Source organism: Dama dama, chromosome 23 (assembly GCF_033118175.1).
Source record: "Dama dama isolate Ldn47 chromosome 23, ASM3311817v1, whole genome shotgun sequence".
Classification (NCBI taxonomy): domain Eukaryota; kingdom Metazoa; phylum Chordata; class Mammalia; order Artiodactyla; family Cervidae; genus Dama; species Dama dama.
In genome coordinates this window covers 57,112,373-57,127,766 of record NC_083703.1, presented here as the reverse complement: position 1 = coordinate 57,127,766, position 15,394 = coordinate 57,112,373, and the positions used below count along the sequence as shown (strand labels likewise).

Sequence of the window (15,394 nt, the reverse complement as noted above, 5' to 3'; positions counted from 1 at the left end):
GTGCTCATCAAGCTAAATAGCTATGTTTTATTTTATTAAGAAATATATGCTGTTGTTACCTTTTTAATGAGAAGCTCATTCTGCATTTCACAGCAGTTATACCAAAGGCGGCCAAGGCGCCACCCACATCCGGAGGGTCAGGCCCTGGTGCTGAGCTAGGCTTACTTTCATCTTTTGCCTTCCCTAAGCCCATGAACACTGGGGCTCAGAGAGGTCAAGCGACTCGGTCATCGTCGCACAGAGGCTCAACTGGGCAATCTCTTTACAAGGTAATTAAGCGGGCGGTACACCTCCGACCCGGCTCTCCTTTTAACGTGTCCAGAGCGTCCTGGAACTGAGGTCCAGCATCTCGGGCTGCGGAGGGCGAGGGGTCCCTAGATCAAGGTCACGGCGGCGCCCCTGCGAGGTGGAGGGACTGGCCTCGCGTGGTGGCCCCGCCCCCGGCCCCGCCCCCGGCCCTCCCGCAGCCCCGACCTCGCCCCGCCCCCGCCCCGCCCCCGGCCCTCCCGCAGCCCCGGGCTCTCTGCGCGGCGCTGGGCTACCCCGTGGACGCCTCCCGTAGCTGCCCTCCGGTGGGATGCGCGGCCGGGGCGGGGGGCGCGCCCCCTGGCCGGCGCCCGTGCGCTCGCTGCTGCGCGCCTTCGGGGCTCGGGACGCCGCCGCCACTGCTCGAGGCCCGGCGCGAGGTAAGCGCGCGGCGCGAGGGGCGGGCGCGGGGCTGGGGGCCCGCGGGCCGGGAGCCTGCGTCCTGCCCTTGACCGCTGCGGAGTGGCTCAGATATCCGCTGCGCCCCCAGCACAGAGGTAGCGCCTCCTGGCTCGGGCTGTCCCCGCAGCCAAGGCGGGCGACTCCGTCCCCAAACAACAAGGGCAGGCAGTGGGCGCAGTGGTCCTGAGCGCTGCTGGGGTCGGCCGTCCCGGGATGAGACCGCTTCCATGCTGGCTGCGTGACCCAGTGCTCACGGCACTGGACTTCACTGTGCCTCAGTTTCCGCGTCTGTGAGATGGGGTGCGATCCAACACTTAAGTCTTGGGGCAGTAGCTGGGATCACGTAAGTAGCGCTCGCCACCCGGTGAGAGTTCCACACGTGTTCCATTGTCCCCCAGGGAGGATCGTGGGCCTCCCTCCACCTGTGCAGGCAGGCCATGCCAGGGCCCCTGCGGATAGACACCTGCTCCTGGAGTCGGTCCAGCCGCGTTAAAGGGACAGGATCTCCGGAGAGGAGCTAGGGAAGCTGGAAGTGGTGCGGGCTCCCCCTGGGCCAGGGGAGAGGACCTGGGAGTGGACAGAGGATTAGATCTCCCCTTGAGGGGGCCAGAGAGCTTTGCCTGGATCCCGTGGAGGCTGGTGGTATAGTTGGTGACTAGGCTGAACACTGGGGCAGCCCAAAGAGTTAGTCCAGTGTTCGAATTCTCTGGGGGAATCCAACCCCAGGCCTGCCCCTTAGAATCTCCTGGAATCTGTATTTTTAAGCAGTGCCCCAGGTGATTTCAGGCCGGTCTGGGAACTCTGGAGTAGAAACACCAGTGACTCTCATCAGGGGCAGGGGTGGGGGAGGGGGGATGTCCCCTGAAGCATCTTGTGGGAGAGAAGCCTGGGATGCTGCCAAACATCCTATGACGTTTGGGAAGCTCCCCTCTCCCCAACACCCCCCTCCTCGGAAAAGAAAGAAAAAGAATGCTCAGGAGCAGGGCAACCGTGCGGGGGCTGGGGAACTCTGAGATACCTGGAGTTATAGGGTTGGGAAGGATGGTATTTTGGGGTTGTTGGGACCAGCGGGCATCATTTGAGAGCCTGTTACATGCCAGACCCTCTGCGGTGCCCACACTGAGAAGCCCACACAGAAGCTTGGGGGCACCTCCGTGTGGTGAGTGGAGCCCCATCTAGGGGGTGGACGGCCCTTCTGTTGACTCCACACACCATGATTATCAAGCGCCTGCTAACAGGAGACCTTGTGCAGAGCCCTGGGGTAAGGTGGTGAACGAGAGGGAGGCACACTCACCCTCTAGTGGGGTCGAAAGCGCCCTCACCCCATGACTGCACACAGTGGAGTGTCAGCTTCCTCCCCTGAAAGCAGTCCCCCCCAACCCTTGCAATACTTTGGCACTGAGTTTGTAGCGAAGCATTTTGGGGTCAGATTTTGAGAGCGGACCTTTCACATCCTGACCTTCAGCTTGGCAGCGTATTCAGAGCTGTCACAAGTACATGACCTGCCTGTGGACATGATGCAATTCCTGCCCCACATGCTCATTTCAGTTGTTGGGCATTTTTAAAATAGTTCTATGGCTTCTGCCCGGGCCTTGAAGGATGCTGGGCTCAGCCGCTGCTAACCCACTTTTGCCAAGGAGAAAGCCAACTGAGAGATGGGCCGGCAGATGTTTATATTAATCGCTGAAAATGGCTCAGGCGCTGACCTCTATGCTGGGGATGCGGCAGAGCAGGGGGTCGGCTTCCTGCCCTCAGGGAGCTTTGATTCTGGTGAGGGGAGCCCAATCTGTCTGCAGAGAAATGTTGGAAGACTGGGGCGGCAGGTGGGGGGTGGCGAGGGAGGGTCTTAAAGAGGAATGTTTGGGTGCAGACCTGAATGGGGGGAAGCAGGAGCCATGTGAGGAGAGGGGGTGAGAGCATTCCCAGCAGGAGGAAAGGCAGAGGCCCTGCTTGGAGTTGGCTTGGTGGAGTTGAAGAAGCTCATGAGGTTGGAAACCCCAGGCGAGGGGAGATGAGGATCTGTGCCTGGCCAGATGGCTGGTAAGCCCTGGACCTGTTGATGAGCGGTGGGGGTTCCACGTGTGCAACCTGAGGCCATTGGTGCGCTTTAGCCTCAGAAATGGCATGACCAGCCGGTGGTGTCCTGGGGCACCAGGCTCCTGGTGGGCAGGGGGCCACCTGCAACTGGAGGGAGGACAGAGGTAATGGAAGTGGGCAGCACAGGGGCTGGAGCCCATAGGACCTGCTGAAGCCTTGGGGGTCTGAAATCCAGGATCGCCGTAGGTTTTGTGTCTTAAGCCTGGGGGGTCGGGGTTCCGTCTATGAAGCTGTGGTAGGCTCAGTGGAGGGGTGGGGAGACTGGTCAGCGGGTGAGACAGTTGGGGAGAGGAGGCCACGTCCACTTGGACAGGCTTGTTGATGTCTTCAAGGAATGTGCCAAGTAGGCTGCTGCCTATCCGAGTCTGGAGCTGGGGTGGGCGGGCAGCCTGGAGCCTCCCATCTGAGAGTCCCTGATGTGGGGCTGAGGCTTTGGGTTTCACTATTGCCTTTCTCTGTTGGTCCAACTGCCTAGTTTCAGAGTGAGGTTCCAGGGACCCAGGGTACAGCTAGGCTGTGCGCCCACCACTCTGGGCATTTTGATGGCTGGACCTTGAAGGGGGGGTCCTCTCACCCCTGGAACTGGGAGAATTTGTCGGGCTGCCACCTGTAGCTCTGCCCTTTCAGTCTCTGCAGCTGCTTCCCGGAGCTTGCTTGGGGGGCGGATCCTCACTCCCAACCCTGATGGGCTCTTGGACTATTTCTGTGGCCAGCGTGAATTTAGGAACAAGTGAGCTGCTTATTCTTCTGAACTTCAAAGTTGACTCATACTAGGATATTTCTGCACCAAATTAGTTTTTTCTTTTTAAATTTTTGAAGGGAAAGGAGTGATTGATGAGAGCATGGCATGTCCCAGCTGGTGCTCATTACAGGCTGTGGCTTTAGGGTCTGCAGGAGGCACTTGGAAATGTAATGCCCCGTCTCCCAGGCTTCGACCAGGGCTCAGAGTTAGGAACCTGAGCTGCTCAACTCTTGAAATTGTCAGGATGACCCCTGTACTTCGGAGGCCTTCCTGCTGGCGAGTGACGAGCAATTCAGGAAGCTGGAGATTCCAAGGCGGGCGACCGGGTAGCTTCAACTAGTGTCCCCTTGCCTGTCTGGGGCTCAGGCTGGGTCACACCACTTGCCCTTGGGAATGGGGGTGAGGGGCTGCACAGGCAAGTCCCAGGCAGGGACGGAGCCTGCGTCCCCTCAGTAGCCAGACCGGAGACCCCTCTTCCCCCAGCCCCAGGAAAATCAGCAGGATTGTTACAAGAAGGGACACCCCTTCCGGGCCCGAGAGCAGGCTCTTATCTAAAAATCAGAAATGAATTGTCCAGGAGACACATGTGTTGACAAAACAAGAGACTTTATTGGGAAGGGGTGCCTGGGCGGAGAGCGGCAGGATAAGGGAACCCAGGAGCATGGCTCCGCCACGAGGCTCCCAGTCTCAGGTTTTATGGGGATGGGGTTAGTTCCTGGGTTGTCTCTGGCCAGTCACTCTGACTCAGGGTCCTTCCTGGTGGTGAACACATCGCTCAGCCAAGGTGGATTCCAGCAAGGAGGATTCTGAGAGGTTGGTAGGATGTACGGACTGGCAAATCCTCTCTGCTTTGGACCATTCCCAAATTCTTCTGGTTGATGGTAACTTGTTGGTTCCACGTTCTTTACCAGGACCGCCTACTGTTAGGATAACTCATGCAAGTGGTTATTCTCTTGCCTGGGCAGGTTTCTGTCAGTGTTTCTCCTAACGGGATGACAGCAGGAGGAGAGTCAGTGCTGGGTGTTGCAAACCCCAGCATGTCTCCAGTGCCCGACCCCCAGCAACACGGGAAGCCCACACCTGTGAGCCCCTGACCTGCAGAAGCTCCCTCCCCCCAGGGTCTGGATCACCCTCTGGCCTCAGTCGTCTCTCTTGTGATTGGTGTGCACTGGGAGGCAAAGGCAGGGGTTGCCACCTCCAGGCATCAGTAGAAGACCCTGCGAGGGTCTAGCCAAGCTCTTCCCTTCCCTCCTGTCACCTGCCCGGGGCGTTCTCCTGCCACGTATTCTGCATCCAGGCAAAGCGGTGCCTCACCCCCGTGTGGACGGCTGATGAGCTTGGCCAGATTAATTGGTCTATGGCTCCATTTTTGGTTGATGCGAAATGAGTGGTCCTCGGGTTTTTAGAATGGGTCTGTCTGTTCCTGGTATATACTTGTCAGGTGAATGCCTGCGGTGTTCTAGGCAGGCAACAGGTTTCTATGCGGAAAAATATATATATAATTACTCTAGTATTTCATGAATAGGCTTTCCAGTTGGTGAAGTGGTAAAGAATCTGCCTGCAGTGCAGGAGGCATGGGTTTGATCCCTGGATTGGGAAGATCCCCTGGAGGAGGAAATGACAACTCACTCTAATATTCTTGCCTGGAGACTTCCATGGAGAGAGGAGCCTGGTGGGTTACAGTCCATGGGGTCGCAAACTTTCTCCAAGTGGGAAGTGAAAGTGACTCCTTCCTCCCCCTACCAGGAGAGAACCCCTGTTACCATGAATCTTTTCCCACCAGACTGTCTTCATGTGTGTGTGTGGGGGGGGTCTTGGTAGAACCTGTACGGAATGGTTTCCTGTATGTGTTTTAAAGAGATGGTGTCTGAATACAGCCGTCTTGTTCTGAAACTTACTGTTTTCATTCAGCAGCATGTCTGGGAGGTTTATCTGGGTTTGCAGAGTCTTCCTGTTTGATTTAGGATATTCCACCATTTGAGACCTTTCTGTGGCTGCTGCCCATGGAGGGCGTCCTCAGTCCCTCTTGTTACAGGCTGTGTCTCTCTGAACATCTTCTCCGTGTACTTGTACACAAGTTTGTCTTCAGGGCTTGTTCTAAGGTGTGGAATTTCTGGGGCATAGAAGGAGCCTGTTGTAAATTTCTCTTGGTTTAGTGACATTTTTTTTCCCAGAGTGGCCGTATCACTCCCAACTGCAGTGTCTGAAAAGTTCTCTTGTTCAGTTTCTTAAATATTGTCAGTCCCACAGCAGAAGAGTGGGACTTCCTTGATTTCATTTGTATTCTCTCGATTTCGGAAGAAGGTGTTTCTCATGTTAATTGGCCATGTGGATTCACTTTTTGTGAGTTGCTTCTTCTCTGTGGGGTTGTTATTTCTTTTTGTAATTGGTGTCTTGAGAGCGCTGTGTATATTCTGGGTTCTAATCCTCTGTTTGCTTGCAGAGATTTTTGCTCTCCCTGTGGCTTGGCTTTTAATTCTGTTTATTGTGTCTTTGGTTGAGTAGAAGTTTTTAGTTTGCTCTTTAAAGGTATAATTGACGTATAACATGTGAATTTTAGGTATATGATATAATGATTCACTGTTTGTATATATTGCAAAATGACCACCACAGTGAGTCTGGTTAGTGTTTGTTATGACAAATAGTTATAATTTGTGTGTGTGTAATGAGAATGTTTATAATCTGCCCTCTTAGCAACTTTCAAACCTACAATATACTTCTGTCATCACCAAGCTGCACATTTCATCTCCATGTTTTCAGCTTTGATGTAGTCAAGTTTATTCAGCTTTTTCTTTACGTCTTTGCCTTTTGTGTCTTCTTTAAGAAGTCTCTTTATGCCTCAAATTTAGAGTGAACATCTTGTCCCAGTTTGCCCAGGATGGTCCTGGTTTTAGTGCTGAAACTCCCATGTCCTGAGAACCGCTGAGTCCTGGGCAAACCAGGATGATTGATCCATCATGAACACCTCCACCCCTGTTTCCTTTTAACGAGTGTATAGCTTTTTCTTTACATTTGTTTCTAATCTACTATAATATACTTCTGTGAATAGGTAGAATACAGATTTTTTTTATATTGAAGTACAGTTAACTGACAATGTTGTGTTTGTTTCAGGTGTAGAGTATAGTGACTCAGTTACACTTGTATCAATAGATGGATATATTTCAGATACTTTTCCATTTCCCAATATTATAAGATATTAACTGTAGTTGCCTGTGCTATACAGTAGGTCCTTGTTGCTCACCTATTTTATATATAGTAGTGTGTATCTATTAATCCAAAACTCTTGATTTATTTCTCCTGAATGCAGATTTTTGATAGGGATTCCAGGAGTCAAAATGTTTAACTCAGGGAGTCATTGGTTCTGATGGAAAGGTCCAGCCATGTGTTAGCAGAGGAGAAAAGGTTGCCTGCGGGAGGGGAGTGGACACGTGACCACGAGACAGCCTGTGTCTCCTGAACCTTAAACTGAAGCAGGTTTGGGACAAGAGTTTGCTTTCTGATTTGATAACTTATATGGTTTTATTGACATAATTAATACTTCATTTTGCATTTAAGAAACCCCTTTTACCCAGAGAACTTCCCTAGTGGCTTAGATCATAAAGAATCTGCCTGCAGTGCAGGAGACCTGGGTTCAATCCTTGGATTGGGAAGATCCCCTGGAGAAGGAAATGACAACCCACTGCAGTATTCTTGCCTGGAGAATTCCATGGCCAGAAGAGCCTGGCAGGCTACAGTCCACGGGGTTGCAAAGAGTCAGACATGACTGAGCGACTGACACTTTCGCTTTTACCCAGAAACACCAGTCCACAGGGTCAGGTGTTTGGAGGATCCTAGGTGCCCCTCTTTGCTGTTCTGCTACTTCCAAAGGCTGAACCTGCCCCTTGCCCCCTGACCCCGGAAGGAGCCCCTCCCTGTGTGCCCGCGCAGACATGCATCTCAAGACTTAATAAACCCAGGGCACTGGGTCCCCAGACCCCTTCTCCATTTGAGCTTCATTAAGGCAACCTGCTGCCTTTGAGATTCCTACTGAATACAGTTGCAGTTTATTTTAAGGAAGAGCAGTAGCAGCACTGTACACCCCTTGCATAAGACTCCTCCCAGCTGGACTTGGGTGTTCGCTGGGGCTGTGGTGACCAGAGGGGCCTGCAGCTCCCGGAGACCCCATACCACAGCCCTCTGTTCACTCGCTTGTTAGCACTCCGTCCTCCGCGGCCAGTGTGGACTGGTCCTGCAGCGATCTGTTCGCTGCTCTGGGCACACCCCTGTCCTGCCACACATGTGGCAGGTGGCCTTCCTGAGTGCATGGACGGCAGGCGGGGCCTGGGAAATCCTGCCTTTTCTCAGCCCCTGGTGAGAGCTGCCCTTGGGCTCTAGAAGCTTCTTCCTTTGGGCAGCATCTTCTCTTACATGGAGCCTCTGGCTTCTCCCCACAGGAGACCCATGTAGCAGAAAAATCCCCCAGTTTGGCATTGATTTCCCTCCAGAGTTATAGGAAGCAGCTCGCAGCATCTCTGTTTGAATCTGCCCCGTTCTTCTGAAAGCACATTGTATTTCTAGGCTGTTTCCAAATATTAACACACCCTTGCTGTAGCAAACTTAAAGCGGGTGAGTGGAGGCCCGCCTGGGCCCTCTCCTCCAATACTGACCCCTTGTACTTTGTATAGGTACAGACAGGCATCCTTAGCAGTCACCTCCTTCCCAAGCTCCTAATTTATTACACTTACTCCTAATTTAGAAGCTCCTATCAAAGCATGTACCTTACCCGCTTCCCTGTCCATCTGTGTCCCATTCTGTTACCAGCAGGTCTCCTGGAAGCCGGGCAGGCACCCTCCTACCTGCACTGTGTGCATTTGGATATTGGGGCCACTGCCACTGACCCGCAGGGCAAGGACCAGAAATAGACCCTGCCCTCAACGAGGTCTCTGGTACAAATGAAGGACTGCCGCTCTTTCCACTTAAGAGTGCCAGAACATCTGTGTGAAGAGAATGTTATCTTTCATCTGTGGCTACATTTCTTTTAATTCTTATGCACTCAGATAATGAGGATGCTGGCACAGGTGAGGCTTGTTGCAAATTTCTATTTTTACTTTAATCGCTTTGCTGTCTGGGCTTTTTCCTATGAAAAAGTGAGTGTCTGACTCCTTGTGACCCCGTGCACTGTAGCCCGCCAGGCCCCTCTGTCCATGGAATTCTCCAGCCAAGAATATTGGAGTGGGTTGCCTTTCTCTTCTCTAGGGGATCTTCCTGACCCAGGGATCAAATCCAGGTCCCCTGCATCATAGGTAGATTATTTACCATCTGAGCTACCTGAGAAGCCCCTTGTTTCCTATAAGCCACAGTAAAAACTCTTGGTAAATTAGCTTCAATATTTTACCTCTTGGTTAAACATTGGGATGATAAAAATTAAGAGGAGGTATTCTTTCATTTATGCAACAGACTGATTTCTAACTTGGAGAATTATGGTGAAAGTGACAAATATTTGGTAACAGTCATTTGCGTTGGGTCTGCATGGTGGGAGAGGCCAGGTTGAAGCCTCCTTTGTGGGAACAGAGATGATCCAGCAGCCAGGGCCAGACCTGTCCTTAGCTCTTCCCCTTTGTCTGATGTCTCTATGGGAGGCATGACCCCACTTGACAGATGAGGAAAACCAAGGCTCAGAGAGATGGAGTAAGTAGCCCCAGGTCACACAGCTGCTGGAGCTGCACCTGAACCTGGGTGGTCAGCTTTTGCAGCCTCTGGATTCTTAGCCTTTGCTCTCCTGCCTCAGGATTTATGTTCTCTGCCTTTTACCCTGGAAGACAAGGCTAGTTCTTGGTGCCTCTTGTGGGGGCAGGGGGACAGTCCTTTCTGGGTGCCCCAACTCTGGCTGCACCTAGGAGATGCCTGATTTGGAAACAAGGTGACTGGTGGCAGGAGAGAGCCCTGCCTCTCAGGTGGGTGTCTGTGCCCCGTAGCGGGGATGCCAGGATGGTTCTCTCCCCCAGTCTTCCTGCATGGGTCATACCCTTCATTTGAGTCTTGGGTTGACCTTGGATGTACACACATCCCTCTTCGCAGATGGTCTGTGCAGGGTCACCCAGGGTCGTGCAGCAGTGGGACAAGGACCCTTGGAGACCTGCATGACCTTCCCCTCTGACCTCATTTGACCTTCCCCTCTGAACCTCGCCCTCCTTGTGGCTAGAGGATAACACCAGGACTGGAGGCCTCAGACACTTAGGAAGATGGATGGGAGGATGTGTGACTGCCGAAACGGAGGACCACAAACTTTGCAGGTGAAGTGACACCTGTTTATCGTCACGTATCCTCCCGTGGGTTGGAGGTGTGGTGGACTCAGCTGGTGCCCTGCTCTGAGTCCCATGGGCTGGAGTTGAGGTGTGGCCAGGTCTGTGGTCCTTCCTGGAGTTCCGAGAGGGAAGCCAAGTCCAGCTCATGGGTTGCAGGACCCGGGTCCCCGTTTCCCTGCAGGCTGTTGGGGGATCATTTCCAGAGGCCACTGTGTTTCCTTGTGGTTCCCTCAAGGCCAGCAGTGGTGGGCTGCATCTTCCAATGCCTTGTCTTTCCTCTGCCCACTCCTCCTCTTCTGTCTTCTCTCTGCCTTGAGGGTCCTGTGATTAGACGGCCAGGTCCGATCATCTGGGATAATCTCCCATCATCAGGAGACTGATGATATCAATCAGGCAGCTGATGATAACCCAGTTTTTGTTCACAAAAGCCTTCCCTACAGTGCCTAGAGTCATGTTCGCATGAGTAACTTGGGGCTGGAATCTGAGGGTATTCCCGTCTACACTCTTGGCTGAGTTGATTAGCCCAGGGTCCAGCCCACAGTGAGCTCTAGGTAAGGACAGGGTGAAACCACTGTGGTGGACCAGGTTACACCAGCTCCATGAATTTGTGTTGGGGGAGGGGGCAGTCACATCCAATTTCAAGGAACAACCCCCTTGCCCAAATTACAGAGCATGGGAATCAGTTGGTAACTGTCTGAATTGTAACAGTAATCCTGTGTAGGAATTTCCTTTATTACAGTTCAGCTACTGGGTGCCTTTGTATCAAGAGTGGCTGGAACATACAATGTACCTGGGCTGCATCCACCACTCTGCATTCCAGGCTGCCTGTGTCTCTTCCAATCCAGTGCAGCAGCCCCAGCCCACCCCCTCATCTCCCGGCCCCTTTTTGCCTCCCGTAACCTCCCCAGAGAAGAGAAATTCATTCCTTCTTTCCTGACTGGGGACCCTTCTGGGTTTTTCATGCCTCCCAGGATAAAATCTGTGCTTTGCACCATGGGTCATGAGACCCCCTTGAGTCCTGGGCCTGTCCCCCACCCTCCCTGCCTGCCACCCTGCCCTCAGCACTTCAACCACCCAGCCCCTTTTTAGCCGTCTGACTGCCCAGTACTTCTACCCCAGGGCCTTTGCATGTGCTGTTGTGGGGAGGGACCTTCCCCTCCCCTTCCCTGCCCCCTACAGTGCCTGGCATGTACAATGAATGAGTGAATCAGTCAGACCCCAAACAGGGGCCTCGTGTTCTCTAGGACATCTCTTAGATCAAGGCTGTGGGCTCCGTGTGGTCTTCAGACCCATGCCTTTTTGAATGCAGTGCCAGCGGCCCCACCCCCTTGGGTCTTTGCTGTGTGTTTCAGGTTCTGGTGGGAGACAGAACCCACTTCACTCTAGATTTCGGCCCCTCCACTCTCTCCTGCTTGATAGACCCCCAGAGCCCATTCTCCTAAAATCCTGGGTCTCCCAGGTGACCCTTCAAAAAAATGAAGTAGGAGGGTGAGCAATCCCCCAAAACTGCAGTGTGAAGTACCAGGAGTAATCTTTGTTGCATCCCAACTCGCTGAACTGATGAAGCCTCTGCTAAGCACGGATATGAATGCTGTCTCCCCGTGTGCCGTGGAAGTCACAGGAACTCTTGTTAATATTCCAGAATGGGGCCTGGTGAGGATGCCAGTATCTAATTGCCTAAATAACTTCCGCTTCCCCCATGAAACCCCAGTGGACCCACCAGCTTTAACCCACATACAAGTTTAGTGAATTATGGGCCCTGAAAGAGATCATGGCTTCTGTGAAAACACGGACAAGCCATCATTATTTATAGGTTTGTACAAGTGGATTCTTGGAATTATCACTCCAGCTGCGGAACTTAAGATGTATTTTTAAAGTACTACCGATAAGCCTTGTGCTATGGATTTTCTGTAATTTATGGATTGGGCACCATGCTGTGTTTGAACTATTTTACAATGAAGTACTTTGTCTCCCATTCCTGCTGCGATGGGGTGTTGGAGGCATAAATCTGTGTGTGGCGAGGCAGTGAGCCCGACTCGGGGGTCTCCCGTGGGAAAGGAAACTGGTCCCTTTAGAATATAAATCCAGTAAACATATTACAGTGTACATGTTGGATCAGAGGAAAGAGACAGTGTTTGGGTGACAGTGATCTTTATTTAAACATGACTTATCTCCTTTTGAAAGAGTCAAGTGGCCGGATGGTTGAGGCGGTGAGCGTGACTTCCGACGAGCATTGTCCTTTGCCCTTTTCCTTGTTGTCAGCGTTCTAAGCATCCATATCCTTCATAATCCTTTTCTCCACATTTTTGGGCATCCCATCCTCATGTGTGTCCCCCCAGGGTCACAGGTGGCTGCTGCAGCTCCAGGACCACATAGGACACTCAGGCAGGGAGCAGGGATGCTGCCGTCAGCATCTGCCAGGGTCATGATGACAGCTGCCTTTTCTTTGTGTGACTCTCCAGGCCCTGCACCAGCCCCTCTCCCTTCATTTGTTATTGCTGTTCGGTTGCTCAGTCATGTCCGACTCTTTGCGACCCCATGGATGCCAGGCTTCCCTGTCCTTCACCATCTCCTAGAGCTTGCTCAAACTCCTGTCCATTGAGTCAGTGATGCCATCCAACCATCTCATCCTCTATCATCCCCTTCTTCTCCTGCCTTCAGTCTTTCTCAGCATCAGGGTCTTTCCTAATGAGTCAGCTCTTCCCATCAGGTGGCCAAAGTATTAGAGCTTCAGCTTCATCATCTGTCCTTCCAATGAATATTCAGGACTGATTTCTTTCAGGATTGACTGGTTTGATCTCATTGTACTCTAAGGGACTCTCAAGAGTCTTCTCCAACACTACAGTTCAAAAGCATCAATTGTTTGGTGCTTCCCTTCATTAGCTGGAAACATCCCCTGGCAAGGAAGGAAAATAGGATGAACCAGGACAGGATGGGAGGGTCTGTGACACAGATTAGCCTGCCTGGGGCTGTTTTCTGTCCTTCCTGCAGAGGGCACCCTGTCCCTCCCCTGGTTGGGCTTCTTGCTCCTCGTTCTTCTGCCTCCATCACTGCCATCCTCTGTGGTCCTCCCTGGTCGCCTGCAGGTGCTCAAGGCACGTAAGATGTTAGAAGGTCAGTGTCTTGCATCAGAGGACTTTTGTGTCCCAAGAGCTGGGTGTCCTATCGAATGCCCTCACCCTGTGAGCAATGCCCTTCTCCCAACCTCACCGAGAAGGGAGACACAGAAAGTGATTAAAACCCGTCTCCTGCCTGGATCTCAGACTCTGGCCTGGAAGGGCTTCTCTAGCAGCCTGAGCACGGAAGACACTGCGAGGCGGGCTTCGCACGTTTCTCAGGTCAGCGCTGGCTGCCATGACTTTCAGGGTGGGGACCATGGTTGCTGACATGAAGGATTTTGCCTTAGAAGAGTTGGGTGTGTTTAGAAAACAGCCACAGCTGGCACTGCATGAAGCATCACCCTGGGTAGCCTAATGGGCAAGGCCAGTGGTGGAGACCCCACCAAGGGCAAAAGGCAAAAGAAGCCAAGTTCAAGGCTAGGTCAGTCCTCCACTCAGGGAAGTTCCCAAGGGCCACGGTTGGGTGCAGTTCCTCCTGTAAGCAGCAGAGGGCAGGGCTCCCCTCCTCACTGCAGGTTCTGGGGGACCTGCTTTGTCTTCACCCTCCCCTTTCCTCTGGTCTTGGATCCCCATCCTGGGGGATGACCTCTGGACCCTCTTTCATTGGTTCCCTAAGAGCTTGGCTGGAATAGTTCTTTTTAAGCATTTGAATTTTCTGGTTTAATTCTGTTCCTGTGATGGGGAAGGACAGTTCCCTGGAGCCTCAGGAGAAACATCAGGATTGGGGAAGGGAGGTCAGGAAGTGACCACCTCTGTCCCCGAAAGCCTGGAGCTACTGAGGTTCTGAAGATGCTGAGCGCCTTCTCCTGGAGCAGTGATGTGTCGACCCCACTGTGTGCGTACTCATTGGTTCAGTCAACAAACACCTGTTTCCTGGGCCCCTGCAGAAATCTTGAGGACAGACAGTTGATGACTTTCACAATTTCCTGGGGCTCCTGCAGGCTGGAACCTGCAGACAGCAGCCTCGCACACACCTCAGGGGCCAGATCTTTGCAGACCTCCCGCCGGCCCCAGTCTCGGCATGGGTGACTTGGAAGGTCCAAGTTTCTCCTTCTGGAAGTTCACCAGACTTTTATTTCTCCTGATCAGTAGAGGTGGGGTCACTAATTTTTTTTAAAACCTGAAACTGTTTTTATTATGGAACATTTCAAAGCCAGAGAAAAATACAATGGCTAGCTCCTTCCCTTCCTGGCTCAAACAAATCAATATGGTACTGACATATATGTTTAAGGACTACATTTTGGTTGTCATCCCTGTCTTCTGCCTGTGCACCACACCTCCCCCCCTGCCAATCTCCACCTCAGCTCCTGGAGCAAATGCTAAGTCTTATCATTTTCTGTGCCTTTGTCTCGCCATGCACTTAAGGGGAGCAGGCACAGCTATGTAGACCACCCAAAGGAACTAGAAATGGTTTTAGGTAGTACATACATGGACAAAGCATTGGGGGAATATTGGCAACTATAGGCAATCCTTGTGTCCTTCGTCCTCCCCAAGTGTGACAGGCAGGCTATATTTCTGTCGCTGGAGTGATGCTTTCCTTTAAAATGCATTTAAGTGCTGAGCCATGCTGTGCTGTGCTGAGTCACTTCTGTCGTGTGACTCTGTGACCCCATAGACCGTAGCCTACCAGGCTCCTCTGTCCGTGGGATTCTCCAGGCAAGAATACTGCAGTGGATTGCCCTTTCCTTCTCCGGGGGATCTTTCCAACCAAACTGATTGATTAAAAGAAAAATATTGTGAGTAGCAATACAGGTTCTGAGTAGGGAAAGCCCTAAAGCATGAGGGTGGGGGGTGGGGGAACACAGCTGGAAGCCTGTGAGGCCACCTTCCTTCTCTCCTCCTTTTGCCCATGACCCTGGGCTGCTGTCGCCCCTGCTCCCCTGCCCGCCCCAACCCCACTGGTCCATCTCTGTATCTGCTGCTGGCTAGGCCCACTGCAGGTCTTGTCATGTAGATGTGGGAGGCACGGATGATGAGGTTGAGGGCTTCCTGAGACTTACCTGTGTTTGGGCCAGGACTCAGCAAGGCTCTTGGGGCTGCCTGAGGACATACTTGGAGAGATCCCGGACCAGGAGCATCAGCCCTGCCTGTCCTGGTTTATGACCTGGGCAGGTACACTCACCTCTAAGGTAGCTCACACCTCCGAGGCTTGTGAGGAAGAAATGATACACCCCTCCCACTGCCACCCCAGAAAAGGGCTCAGCCCGGAGCCAGGTGCTCCCCACCCAGCACATTTTTATGTGGATAAAAAGTGTTTAGTAACATGTCCTACCAGGTTCCTCTTTGCCTCATGGTATGTGTTGATGCTGAAGCTCCAACACTTTGGCCACCTGATGCAAAGAGCTGACTCATTGGAAAAGACCCTGATGCTGGGAAAACTTGAGGGCAGGAGGAGAAGGGGACTACAGAGGATGAGGTGGTTGGATAGCACCACCAACTCAATG

General features: G+C 52.6%; 1 protein-coding gene across 1 annotated transcript in view; it reads left to right on the top strand.

The window, feature by feature from the left end:
- The first annotated feature begins 588 nt into the window (after window positions 1-588).
- The window catches only part of PHACTR3 (phosphatase and actin regulator 3), a 206,153-nt gene continuing 191,347 nt past the window's right edge, over window positions 589-15,394 (top strand). Inside the window, exon 1 of the mRNA XM_061125804.1 lies at window positions 589-686. The gene's annotated coding sequence lies outside the window, so the exon portion shown is untranslated. The remainder of the gene's footprint in view (window positions 687-15,394) is intronic.